General features: G+C 47.0%; 1 long non-coding RNA gene across 3 annotated transcripts in view; it reads right to left on the bottom strand.

Moving 5' to 3' along the window:
- Nucleotides 1–2,721: 2,721 nt before the first annotated feature.
- Nucleotides 2,722–14,808, bottom strand: part of LOC146005564 (uncharacterized) — a 189,534-nt gene continuing 177,447 nt past the window's right edge. For all 3 annotated transcript variants that reach the window (XR_014444025.1, XR_014444026.1, XR_014444024.1), the window contains 2 exons: nucleotides 10,479–10,626; nucleotides 2,722–3,423 (listed from right to left, as the gene is read on the bottom strand). This is a non-coding gene — a long non-coding RNA (uncharacterized LOC146005564). The remainder of the gene's footprint in view (nucleotides 3,424–10,478; nucleotides 10,627–14,808) is intronic.

Below are 14,808 nucleotides of genomic sequence, written 5' to 3'. Positions count from 1 at the left end.
TAGCAGCTGTAATCGGTGCATGACCTGTGCTGGGAGACCAAGCTAGAGGGCATTGCAGTTGTATGTATGACTTTTGGCAGATCTTCAGAGGGAATTAAGTGTTTGATTCTGGCTATGTTCCTCAGATGAAAGAATGTGGATTTGATTGTGGCTGATATCTGATGTTTAAGTGTCAAGCCACCATCCTGCACCAACATTCCACACTTGTCGGTAACAATGCGATCGCGCGGAACCACCCTGACTTGTGGGAGTGTCACGAGACTGTCGTGGGCGTGTATCTAAAGCACCGTGTGAGTCTTGAGTACCGGGAAGGAAATTTTGATTCTGATGGATCTCTTGCACCTACTGTAGCACGATGCCGTTCCAACATCACACATTTTCCTTTGCATCTCTGTGATGTTGGTGGTCACCAGAACCCGTTCAGAACACTGATATCTCTCTGGGTCTTCAACGTTGATTAAATTGCCCCCTTAGAATGGCGCTAATTACAAGTAGAGAAACGTCTGCGCCGGGAAGTCTTTTGTATGATACTCAAGGCAGAAGAAAGAATTCAAATTTTAGATGCTTTTAAACAATATAAAATATTATACATTGGCAGGAAATAACAATTCGGTTATGCTGCTGACATAACACTCGCACAGTGAAAGGACTTTGTATATGTTACAATGTCTTCATAACTATCGAGTGACATAAGGCTATAGAGCAGAGGATTGCAACATTTCATGCAACACTAGGCTTTATGGGCCTGGCCGCTGTTGTTGTTTATGACATAATTATACACTATTTATTTTCATTGCAAGGGCCGTGTCTGAATTCTTGGCTTACATGTCAATAACTCGATAAGATTCCAGTGGTAATGTACTATTGTCGGTCATTGATCTACTGTATATCTCACAATGATACCACTGTATAACCTATCGAGCTATTGGGAGTTATATCCTATACAGGTATACCAGGAGTTATAAACAAACCTGGCTATGAGAGCTGCAGCACCAGTCTTCTCTCTAAAGCAAGCTCTGTTGACTTCCCTGTGGGAAGGGTCCATCTTGATTTCTGTACGGAGGAATCGTGTTGTTGTTTTTTGAGAAATGGTTAATGTCCGTCGTTACAATATACATATTTTACAATACACTATGACATCACAGTAATGACTGAGTAGCACAATGATAACAGTCAGGCGCCGTGTGTGGCTGGTAACGTGGAAGGCGATGGCTACTAAAACACAAGTGTGCCGCGGGATACGGTCACTAGGTCTACAAGCATTAGGTCGACACCACTAGGTTGACATGCAAGAAGGTCGACATGCAGGAACATCGACGTGAGTTAGGTCGACAGGGTCATTAGGTCGACCTAAGCAATAGGTCGACATGGGGAAGGTCGACAGTCAAAATGTCAACATGGGGTTTTTGATGTTTTTTTTTGGAACCAACATGAGCCGACAGGCGATATTTCATGTCCTACCATCCACTAGGGCATGGTGGGAGAATAAAATAGTGTGCCGAGCGTAGCGTGCCATGCGAGGGGACGCGGTGCTACATTTCAGTGTCCATGTCGACTGTGTCAACATTCGGGACAAAAATGTGGAGAAAAACCCATGTTGACCTTTTGGCTGTCGACCTAATGCTTGTGCCGACCTAATGACCTGTTGACCTTAAGTCATGTCAACCTTCCCTCATGTCGACCTGATGCTTGTACCTAGTTGCTGTCTATTCAATGATCCCATTCCGTGTGTCGCCTCCAGTTCGGGGGCATGTAACTGCCTGAGACCACCGTGTATTCCAGGCAGTGTAAATGGCTCCTGCGTCTCAGTTCTGTCGGCAGGTCTGCGCGGCTATAATGTTTATGATCAGCCCTTGTGCATCCATTGGTAGCGTCACAAGCAAAGCAACATTTGTAGATTATCGCACAATTTTGCAGCTGTGAAGGCGACTGTGTGCAGCTCTGAACCAGGCCCACTGTTTTAGTTGCTGCTATTAGGTAACCACACAGAGGCCCTTATTCTGGTTGAATCGGACGGATGCGTATTTTGGACAGGAACCGTGTGTTCTTAGCCCCGCCTACCGTACTGATCGCTCACACCGTCCGAATGCGGTAAGACGCCGACCGAACGGACCGCGAGTGGATTTTTCATGTGAACACCTCCTCCATCTGTGGGAACCTCCCCCATCCTCCGATGGTCGCCGACCATGGAATGCTGGACCTAGTGGTCAGGCAGCACCGAGTGCTCCAGACCACTCGGACATTTCTCCGTGCAAAAGCCGGGATCTGGGCGGGCAGCTGGCATCCGGCAATGCCATATGTCCGCCCCCCACACGTGCGTCACGGCCGCATTACCATATGTACGCCCAGCAGTTTCATGGGAACGCCCCTGAAACACGCATATGGTAATGAGCCCAAACAGCCCCTCACGCCCCTCTCCACCCCCTGCTCGGATGGTTCCGTACGATCATTTTCTGTACGGATCTCATGCCGTGTTCATACGTGTGAGGCATTCGCACATGCGCAGATACGCCTCCGCACATGTGCAAACACCAACCATCGGCCGTCCGTCCGCACTCGGAGCCGTCCGACTCAATCAGAATAAGGGCCATAATGCCTGCTGGGAGTTGTAGTTCCCTTCCCATGCTTCACTGACAAGGCCAGAAAACTGCTACCGAAATTCACAGAAGTGCCTGCAAAAGGTTTATCTGCAGTCACAATAATGAGACAAGAACACATTCCTTAGACAAATAATAACTTTATTAAAGACATCATGTATAAGACAGATAGTACACTCAAGGAAAACAACTGCTATATACATAACACGATCCACAAACCTTTATCTTCCGTCGTCTGATTGATAACTATATTTACAGGCCTGTTCCTTATTTATCAGGGTTTTCCCTACTGCATCTACAATAAATGTAGGGCCCATGATCACAATGCAGTAAGAAGGGCTATTTACCAAATTCCAGAGGGGAAGAGACGGATACAGAGCACGGATTACGGGTCCCTAATACAACACAAACGCTCTGCTCATTAGTAAATAGCACAGACGCTATGCGGATAGATTTGGTCGGCGGAAGAGAAGTGCATTAATAATTAATATGTGACCTTTCTATTTACTGATCAGCCTCATTCATACACCCAGGGTTACATACGTTACTGTAACCATTCAGTAATTACCAGGACAGCGCAGTAATTGCTCAGGGCTGATTTGACATTTGCTGCAGTTGCCAGGGACAACTGTAGACAGTTCCCTAAGCAATGTTACTGTAATATCTACTCCTTGCTGCCGGTCACAGTCCTGGTACTAGGAGCCACTGTCACTGATCAGGAGAACACCTGACATCACCATCTGTGATACTCGGAAGCCAGGAACTCTGCGGACATCTGCGTCGTAGCGTTGTTACAGAATGACGGACAGTCACCGGCAGTCAGTCACTAGAAGAGATAGAAAGCAAACTTCATTCACAGACATCACAATCTTCCTGTATAAATACAATATCGGTCTCAGGACACATCCATATTATGGTCCAGATGCACTAAGCCTTGACGTGGAGAGTGATAAACTACTGGCTAACTGGCTCACAACTCTCATTTTTCAAACACTGCCTGTAACATGACAGTTGGGAGCTTATTTGGCTGGTACTTTATCTCTCTTTTATCGTTTTCAAGGCTCGGTACAATTGTCTACTTAACATTTCACATGTGAAACAACGCCCTGCCGTGACCAGCACTGTCACATGATCAGTTCTCTAGTTTCCTTTTACACTCTGTGCTTCTGTGAGCAATGTTATTGGATACAAATTGTTCTATCATACTTGCCTACCCTCCCAAAAATTGGGACCACCTCCTGGCCCCCTGGAAAGATGGACAAGTTCCCCATAATGGTGGCAGCCTCCCGCAACCGTGGGGACCAGATGAAGTGAATCGTGTCATGGTGCACACCCCCCCCCCCGCGCTGTGTAATGCCTGTTAGACTGACATTATGCAGCAGGGGGCGTGGCCACGATGATTCAATCACAATGACCACGCCCACTCACAGGTTTATTTGGATAGCCACACCTGGGCTCCATCCCCTTAACGTCACGGTCGCCGGGCCGCCCCCTACTTCCGGGATACGGTCATATTGTCAACCTGACTTAGGTCAACAGTCATTAGGCTAACACCGTTGGGTCGACAGGGTTCTAGGTCGACATGGATGAAGGTCAACAGGTCGCGAGATCGCGAGCCGACATGTGCATTGCGAGGGAAGCGAGCGTTGCGAGGGGCTGCGGTTCACTTCCAACTGTGTCCATGTCGACATTCGGGTAAAAAAACTGTGAAAAAACCCATGTCAACCTCTTGACCTGTCGACCTAGACACCTGTCGACCTTCACCCATGTCGACCTAGAACCCAGTTGACCTAGTTGCCTATCGATCCAACGGTGTCGACCTAATGACTGTCGACCTAAGTCGGGTCGACAATACGATCCACACCCCTACCTCCTGGAGCTGGCTGCCCTTTAACCTCAATGTCGGCAATCCTGGTTCTATCTATCACAAATTCAAAAGTCACTGTATAGTGTGTGTGTGTGTGTGGGGGGGGGGGGCTATGATGACGTAGGTCATCAGGTCCCCCTCATCCATTCCAATAGGGTAGGCGAGTATGACGTGGACTTTGCCACGGAGCAGGAACTAGAGCAGGAAAAGAGAAAAAGTTTTACTGATCATTTTGTTTTTATAGTGTTTTTGAAAGAATAGGAAATAATAATAGTCAATTATTCTCTGTTAATTCTACACAATTGTATCTGTAGCGGACACGTTGTCCGCTTCAGGGGAATTTGTCAGATATGACGTATGCCAAAGACAGCGGGCCGATAACGGATGACGAAAACAAGAGCGCTCACCGTAACAGAATTTATTTTAAAAAAAAATATTCCAAGTCAAAAATACTCCATGGTCTGTAGAGCTCCTGTCCTCTGGCACTGGCAAGGTGTGATGCTTGATTGATGTGACCGTAAGGCTATTGACGAAGTATGTAATGACCCCTCCTTGACAAAAGGTCCTTGGTTTGGGACCGAAATGTTGGAGTGGACCGTGGAGTCTTTTTGACGTGGCATGTTTTTTTCTAAATAAATTCATAAAAAGGTTTTTTGAAAAATCTGTTGTGGTGAGTGCTTGTCATTCGGGTTCAGTCTACTATCTATCTATCTATCTATCTATCTATCTATCTATCTATCTATCTATCTATCAGCAAGAAAGCAAACAGCGGCACTCCGAGGAAACTTATCAAATCAAGTGTTATATTGTAATCACCATACAGGCAATATCAACGTTTCCGGGACACAAACGTTTGATTTAATAGTGGTGGAGAGCAGCCAAATGTGATTGTAAGTGTTGTAGAAGTAATCTTAATATGTCTGATAATATAAATTTATTGATCAAATGATGTCCATGCTTCAGCTATGAAGACCCTTTTGGGTACTTGTTTCCTAGCATGGCGCCCCCGATTTCCATTGCAGAGCATCGCATCGCATGCAATATAGCGGCATGCGATGCGATTTTTAATTGTACAAGCACCCTGAGGGTGCTTACCATGTTAAATGCACCCCCATTGTCAACGCCACCCCCACTATCAACGCCAACCCGAAGCGAGGCGAGCGCGTGGGGCGGCGGTACGCGTCCTCCGACCTTTTCATACCCCCACTATGCACGTCGGCGCGGAGTTGAAATTAGATAGAGTGGCGAGAGCAGCGAGCCCGAAGCGTGGCGAGCGGACGCGGATTACTTAACATGTATTCCGCGTCCCCTCGCCACGCTTCGGCTCGGTGGCTCACTGCGCTCGCCACACTATCTAAAATCAACTCCGCGCCGACGTGGATAGTGGGGGCATGAAAAGGTGAATGACGCGTACCGCTGCGCTCGCCACGCTTCGGGTTGCCGTTGATAGTGGGGGTGGCGTTGACAATGGGGGTGCATTTAACATGGTAAGCACCCATCAGTGTTGTACAATTAAAAATCACATCCCATGCCATTTGCTGGCATTCGATGCTATGCAATATTTAACTGTACATTCCGGGTCATTTTCCCGAATATCGCATTGCATCACATACCATCGCATACCTTATGGCATGGTATGCGATGGGCGCCATGCTCGGAAACAAGTGAACACGCTGGATGTATAGAGCACTAATTAGACAATTTGCAAATCGATCAGTTAATCCAACGACTGCCCATGCCTACCGCTCGCATCTTGCATGTGCGACAGAAAATTTGTTTGGATCGTAAATGCAATGTGACTAGATTCCGACTGACAGGAAGCTGACATTTGAGGGTATTAACTGTTCATTTTCTGGGAGTGCCTGAAAAAGAAACAGGCCTGCCCAGGCGTTTCGGAGGAAGTTCTGCGATATCAGCGATGACCACTTCCACCCTGTCTCAGTCGCAGCTTAGCGGAAGCCTCAGAGTTACTGAGAGTTACATAGATGGCAAGAACCGTTCGATGGTTCGGGTAATACTTATGGATCGGTGATTGGGTAGAAATTAGCGATCTATACACAATTCTGTCACAATTTAGCACGAGCTGGGCGGCGGCTTTCTCCTCTCAGTCCACTGCAAATTCTCACATTAGCGGTCACGTCTGAATCAGTCCCCTAGGTGTAATATTGGGTGTAGTCTGTGCCAAGGGTTTAGAAGTTCAGGAAATTATCTGTGTACTGAGTAAGATCACAGAACTGTCAGATGTTGGATACTATCTGCATCAACCAAAAAATAAAACTCTTTCTAACACTGCTGCTCGGTATTCTGTGACGCATGGCTAATATCCTGAGAGAAGAATGAGAAGTATCTGGCAGGATTTAATATGACTGCATTTTTACAGTAAATCTTTAGTAACCCTAGCTGCTGAATAACCTCGCGGTCCCCTCTTGGGCCCCGACGCACCATTCTGAACATAAAAATGTCTCATAAAAAAATGCAGGGCTGCTATCGGAAGGAAAGAGGGGATATTATTATTAAAACAACTGGCTGGAAAGTCCGACTTCGCAGAATCGAACAATGATCGGCATTTTTGTGAACAGTAGGTAATATTCACTATGTTCATCGGAGCTGCAGCGGCGTAACTAACATCTTTGCGCAGATTTACCATGACAAGTGCATGGTCCAGTGGTGCGCCAACATGTTGCACAGGATGCTGGGGGATCCTTGGCATATGATGGGTGATCTTTACTGCTACTCTGGAAGACTGATACAGAATTCTTAGAATGTAAGCTCTCACGAGCAGGGCCCTCCTCCCTTATGTGGTTTTTCCTTCTCTTACTTAAACCATTTTAAACCCCGCGGTTTACTGCCACACTGATACTTATCCCAGTGTCCTCTGCTGATGCCGCCATGTTTATGTAGCCTGTGCTTGTCCTCTATTGTATAGAACTGTAAGTCACTGCTTTGCTAATTCGTTAATGTACTCTGTAAATGGGCGCTGCGGATCCCTTGTGGCGCCAGATAAATAAAGGATAGCAATAATACTAATACAGCTGTCTATAATTTACACCTGGGCAAACTATGATGGGGGAAATTTACTAAGATGGGAGTTCTAGTTCACATGGGATGTTGCTACGGGCAACCAATCAACTTATTTATTCAGTGAACATACGCATGTGCAGGGCCGCTGTGGAACGCCTTTGGCGGCTTTCACAGTCTCCGAGGTGACCGCTGAATGATTTCTACACCGTACGCTCGCATGCAAATGCATGTGTGAATATGCACATCCAGAGCGTAAATTTGGACTGTTCAAATATTCTCTGTACAGCGCTGCAGTATATGTGTGCGCTATATAAATAACTATACTGTACATCTGTATCCTCCTAGAGCATTATAACATTCACTGCTACATTTCCTGACCAATAAGACTTTGTGCAGAAACCCTTTTACAGTGTCCTCCCGGGTTTAACATTTAAGTCTCAGCTGGGAGATCTGCACTAGTATCCTCCCATTATTACGCACACTCCAGTTCAGCCGTTGGCTGCCTGTGGCCCAGTCACCCAAGCATGAGTCTGCATTTATATCTGGCTGAGCCCTGGAGATGGGCACTGGGGACAGAGCTGCAGATTACTGGGTCAGGATTTAACGCCCAGCAGTGATTGGACGTTCGAAGAACAAACTGACATCTGTCAAGTATGCGTCCGCTGTTTGTGATGTTAAAGGGACACATTTAAAAGCCCATTCACAAGGTGAGCAGGCCTGGTGAATGCAAGCAGTCATGCAGAGATATTTGTGTTATTTCTCAATGGTTCTACTTTGCCATAGGGGAATGCCTGACATTCTTCCAGACAAGAGCCGGAAAGAGCGCTCCCAAAATCAGAAGGTGAAATGCCAGAAGGTGTGCACTCTAATTCTGCGGATTTATCCGATGCGCTCTCACATCTTGTGGCTTTGTGATGTCATTATAATGGGCGCACCAGGATTACCGCATCACTTGGTAATAGGGCACGTGCCCGCTGGTAATATTTCATGCCTGTCAGATACATCTGACGTGTGTTATTACTGGCATGAGGGAGATCACTGTAGGTATAACAGTTTGCAAGGCAGGATGTCACTCCAGCGAGGCGCCGTTTTAACTGAACAATGGCCGTGCGCTCAGATCCGAATTAGGCCCTTAAATTCTTTCAAATTCTCCCTGCGCGGGCTCCTGATGTACTATGGAAGAAAATAACTGCACGCTTAATCCACTACAAGAGTTAATGCCGCTGTGAGTAATCCTGTGGTCACACATGAGTTCCGAAAATGATTTAAAAAAAGAAAAAAGGATGTGATAGTAAAACAGGGCTAATGAAATAAAGGAAAGATGACTGATGTTACAGGAATGCAAATTGTGACTCTTATTTGTGTGTATACAGAGGGAACACAACATCAACAAACAGTCCGCAGGTAAAACATTGGTACTCTTTACCTAGCACGGCGCCCACGATTTTGATCGTGGGCATCGCAGGTAAAAAAATCGCGGCCATCGCGGGCATTGAATGCACTAAAAATCGGGTGCGACGCGACCGACGCGATGCCCGCGATTTCCCATAGGGAACAATGTTAAATGTCTCAATTGACCCGATTTTACTGTTCAATGCCTCAATTGACCCGATTTTTCCATAGGAAACAATGTTAAATGGCCCACAGAGGCCAAATAGCCACCCTGAAGTGTGAAATGGCCCCCACAATTGTTAACGCCACCCCACGATCAACGTCAGCCCGAAGCGTGGCGAGCGCAGCGAGCCCGCAAGGGGCGGCGGTACGCGTCCTACGACCTTTTCATACCCCCACTATCCACGTCGGCGTGGAGTTGAGAATAGAATAGTGTGGCGAGCGCAGCGAGCCCCGCGAGGGGACGAGGATACCTTCACAGGTAAACGCGTCCCTTCGCGGGCTTCACAGGTATCCGCGTCCCCTCGCCACACTTCGGGCTCGGTGGCTCGCTGCGCTCGCCACACTATTCTATTCTCAACTCCACGCCGACGTGGATAGTGGGGGTATGAAAAGGTCGGAGGACGCGTACCGCCGCCCCTCGCGGGCTCGCTGCGCTCGCCACGCTTCGGGTTCACGTTGATCGTGGGGTGGCGTTAACAATTGTGGGGGCCATTTCACACTTCAGGGTGCCTATTTGGCCTCTGTGGGCCATTTAACATTGTTTCCTATGGAAAAATCGGGTCAATTGAGGCATTGAACAGGAAAATCGGGTCAATTGAGACATTTAAAATTGTTCCCTATGGAAAATCGCGGGCATCGCGTCGCACCCGATTTTTTAGTGCATTCAATGCCCACGATGGACGCCGTGCTAAGTAAAGAGTACCAAAACATTTCTCATTCGGCAAACTTGCCGCTTCTGCTTTCCTGATCGATCACGTACAGGCACGGCGAGGTTACATGCACAGCGCATTCCGCAGTGCGACACATATGATGCTTACGGGATAAGGTCACAAGGTCGACATAGGGAAGGTTGACAAGCATTAAGTCGACCACTGAAGGTCGACATGCATGAAGGTCGACATGATTGAAGGTCCACATGACTGAAGGTTGACATGGTTTAGGCCGACAGGGACATTAGGTCGACATGGGGAAGGTCGAGACTCAAAAGGTAGACATGGTTGTTTTTTTTTCTTTTAAAGCCGACATGTGCCGACAGGCGGTATTTCATGCACTACCATCCACTAGGGGCGTGGTGGGACAACAAAATAGTGTGCTGAGCGTAGCGAGGCACCGTGCCCGAAGCATTGCGAGCACAGAGAGCCATGCGAGGGGTCGCGGTGCACTTGTTAGTGCCCATGTCGACCGTGTCGACATTCGGGACAAAAAGGGGAAAAAAACATGTCGGCATTTTGCCTTTCGGCCTTCCCCATGTCGACCTAATGCTTGTGTCAACCCAATGACCCTGCCAACCTAACCCATGTCGACCTTCAGTCATGTCGACACTCAGAACTCGATCTAATGCCTGTAGACCTAATGTTTCTCTAGCCTATGATCCATACCATGCTTATAGGCACATTCCTTCGTTACATTACGGCTCTCCGCCTATTGATGTGTCTAATCCCATCGCTGACACTCATGAAGGTATAACTGCAACACACCTTCACATCACAGAGCGCAGACATGAATCCCACAGGTAGAAAGCAGCATCTGCAGAGAAAAGGAAAGATCAAGGTAATAAGAAGGACATTGTTCCTCCCAGTCCTCAGGGCACGAGACATCAGAGAAAGTGACGGCTCTGAGGACACATTCATAGAAGTTAACCCACAGCCGGATTCACTGTACGGGGAGAACCTCAAATAAGACAAAATAAATAAACTCTCATTAGAAATACTTCCTCCTACTCAAAGTGGTGGCTGCCATATTGTGGTCGGAACCAACAACACTAAGAAAATAATCTATTAATTCTCTAGTTGTCAGTGATAGTGAAGGGATCCCCATGTTGGCAATCATGGTTATTGGAATAAGCCCCGCTGCCTGGGACACACACAATGCTCATAGTAACATACACGTGCCCATAGTAACACACACGGTGCCCTCTTAAATCATCAATTCTGAATATTTAAATAGCAAGTTAAGAATCTATCTGCCAAGAGATCATTATCTCCTTATCAATGTCTCTCTGGACGGTAAATAATAATGGCTGCCAAATGGTCACAGGGCTCAGTATGCCTGGTGATGCAGGGTTGGGTAAGGGTGGTGGGTTGATAATAGGAATAATGCAACAATACAATGCAATACATTTACTAAAGTTTCTAAAAATGAAAAAGAGATTTGCTCTATAATTTTCTTAGATGCAGTAGAAAAATTGGTACTTGTGTATTATCACGGTGCCCATAACCGCGGATCGCATGCCATATCGTATACCAAATCGTATGCAAATCGTATGCACATCGCATACGATTTGGTATACGATATGGCATGCGATCCGCAGGTATGGGTGCCGTGATAATCAGATCCTATAATTTTTCGGTGCTTGTGTATTATCACGGCGCCCATGATCGCAGATCGAATCGTATGCAAATTGTATGCAAATTGCATGTAATATTGCATATGATTTGCATACGATTCGATCTGCGATGCGATTTAGCACTCCACCACTATCCACGTCAGCCCAAAACGTGGCGAGGGGACACGGTACGTGTTCTCCCGACCTGTTCTTACCCCCACTATCCACGTCGGCGTGGAGTTGTATTTATCGCAAATCGAATCGTATGCAAATCGGGGGTATGAACAGGTCGGGAGCACGCGTACCACGTCCCCTCGCCACGCTTCGGGCTGACGTGGATAGTGGTGGAGTGCTAAATCACATCTCAGATCGAATCGTATGCAAATCATATGCAAATTGTATGCAAATCGTATGCGATATTACATGCAATTTTCATACGATTTGCATACGATTCGATCTGCGATCATGGGAGCCGTAATAATACACAAGTACCGAAAAATTATAGGATCTGATTGGTTGCCATGGGCAATATCACTTATATTATTTTTTTTAAAGCTTTATTAAATGTCCCCCATTGTCTGGGGTACACAGACATATTCTGGTACACAGGGAAACGGTGTAATGTGCCCTCCGTAATCCATAATTACATTATAGGCAGTATAATGTCAGCAGGTTGACACGGTAACAATATCAAAGCATACAGTAGTACCTGTGTCGGCATTATGACATGAAGTAATGCATCATGTTTAGACTTATATACTGACCCGGTTGCAATCCTTTAACTAACACTAGTACCATGTCGGCATACTGTGCTTGTGATGACACTGTGATTGCCGACATTGTGACTGTTGAACAATTTACTACCTCCTGCTACATAAACACTGGCTCTCAGTATCTAAGCATGTCACAGAAAGGCAGAGAAGGGAGAAGGAGAGTGTGGATATGACAATTAAAACAGAGCTCAGAGGGGCACTCCATAGCCTCTCTGCTCACTACATCATGTGCTACGCGGCTGTAGTTGCCCTTGTAGTTCGTTACATTGCAAATCTGAAGACTTATCTAATGATTAAAAGCAGTCTGAAGCAACAAATCCAAGGAAGTGGGGGCATTTTTAATGCGATTGGTGCAAATATTAATTGCCGATCTTAGGTGCTCAAGTCCATGTGTGGGAAGGTTACGCAGCTAATCTGGTCATCGATATATTAACACCAGCACAGAGTGGTAATGTGCGGCTCCTGCGAAGCTGGCATGGGAAGGCGGCGGTGCTATACGTAGCTCTGAATGAGATAAATCTCATACGTCCACTGTGTCTTTATCTGCCAACATTGCCTGTTACGCTAACATGCAGATAAACAGCTGTGCAAGTCGACGGGAAGGCGCGATAAAGAATTGTTATTCTTCACAGCTTTGGAAAATGACTTTAACAGAAGGATTTGTCTTTCTCGAGTTGCATGAGCCAGTTATCAGGAGGTTTTGTAATAGTATAGAGGAGCCAAAGGTATAATCTCCTAGTATCAGTTAGTACCTGCAGCTGTCAGCAATAGGCAGTGAGTCAGCTTTACTCTGCCTCTCTCACATTCTTTACAACTGGAAGTCGGAGAAACACCCAAAATGTACCCACCGGCACTTGTACAGAACACAAGGGCTCAGCGAGGGATCTACCAATGCAGCTCTGTGCAGAACGACACAAGTTCTCCGATTATACAAAAGTTTATTACCCAGGGTCCGGTGAACTTGGCGGATCTCCCAGGTTGTGCTATGCCCGGTGTCTATTAGTGCACAACACGATGCCAGTCTGACAGGTGCTATTACACTCACAGCCGGGCAGGGAACCCAGACACTGCCAGCTAGTAGCATTTATCTTTTCTTCTTTTAATTAACCTCCCTCTCATTTCCCAGATCCTCAAATGCTTCGTACCCAGCTGTTGTTTACTTTTGTGAATAGTAATTCTGGTTATCTGGTGTTTGATGTCAGCTGTAGTTATTCCAGCTGTATCCCAGCAATCTCAGCTTCGCTCTGCCCATGTCAACACAGAGATCGCAATCATAAGTGCCAAGACGGAGTAGGGGCATATGGGACGCAAGCCTCGGAGCGGTAACTGGAGTGCAGTAAGGGGTTAATAAACGAAAGCTTCTAATAAATGAAGAGGTGATGTTTCCCATAGCAACCAGATTCTGTCTATCATTTTTCGATTGCATCCTAGAAAATGGTAGAATCTGATAGGTTGATATGCTGCCGGGGAAGTTGAATGTTTAAATGCATGAGTGGTCGCTGATTGGCTCAGAGTTTTGGTAGTGTCAGGCAGGCGATTTCAAAACTCCCATTGATATGAATGTGCGACCGCTGATTGGCTGAGAGCTCTTTCAGCCAATCAGCGGATGCCCATTTATCTCAATGGGAGTTTTGAAATCTTTGGCCCTGCCGCCCTGTTCCTGAGGATGCAGAGCGAGGAGAGGGCGTCTCCCGACTAGCGATTTCCCGGTCCGTAGACTATAGGTGTGTGCCAGTGCTGGCACCGCTGGCACACACCTAGCTAGGGACATCGGATCAGATGTGATAAAATGAATGGTCCGATTCCGACTCATCTTATTTTCACGCCAATAGAATTTGGCAGGCAGCCAAGGCTACCGGTAAATCAATATAACAATGGCACTGATTCAGACTAGCTCGCTGGGCTTCCAATGTTCAGAGCCTAGCAAGCAGGTAACCACCGCCCTGCCGAACGCCCCCCCGAGCATGGCTGCGAACACGTACGCAGCTGTTCACACAGGGGGAAATCATTCACACTGCCCGCAGTGCAGAGTGAGCCAAGACTAGCTCAACGCTGCGTAGGCCGTGGGAAGAAGGAGGCCGCTGATTACGTCATTTTTCCCTAATGAACATCGGATGTGTCATCACCGCGTGGACATGTTGCTGAAAGGTCGAAATGTTTAGAATGTCATCAAAACCTCCCTGGTGGTCTAGTGGTGACTTACCTAGAACAGCAGATCCTATGATGCTTCCAGCGGTGAGTATTTCTAACCCCTGATCCTTCGTCTAGTTCAGTGGTTCCCAACCTGGGGTACTAGTACCCCTGGGGGTACTCTGAAGACCAGTTGGGGGTACTTGAAAATAACATTGGTAATGGCGGAAGAAGAAAAAGTCTCCCTATGGCAAAAGAAGTCTACCATTTCCATGGAGACGAACCACGTTGCGTCACATCCGGTTCTATCTGCAGCATCATCAGCGTCTCCTTGTGTTTTGCCCAACCAGCAATCCACTGAGAGCTACCTGTGCTGCCCTCAGACATCAGCGAACATCTGCCCTGTACTGACATGGGTGGAAGAAGCATTAATCCTACAGGCGTTAGCGGGAACTCTGGAGACAATACACAGCCAGCGGC

Source organism: Crinia signifera, chromosome 5 (genome assembly GCF_055691185.1).
Source record: "Crinia signifera chromosome 5, ASM5569118v1, whole genome shotgun sequence".
NCBI lineage: Eukaryota > Metazoa > Chordata > Amphibia > Anura > Myobatrachidae > Crinia > Crinia signifera.
Note: the sequence above shows the minus strand (reverse complement) of the source record. Positions and strands in the feature narration are given on the sequence as shown.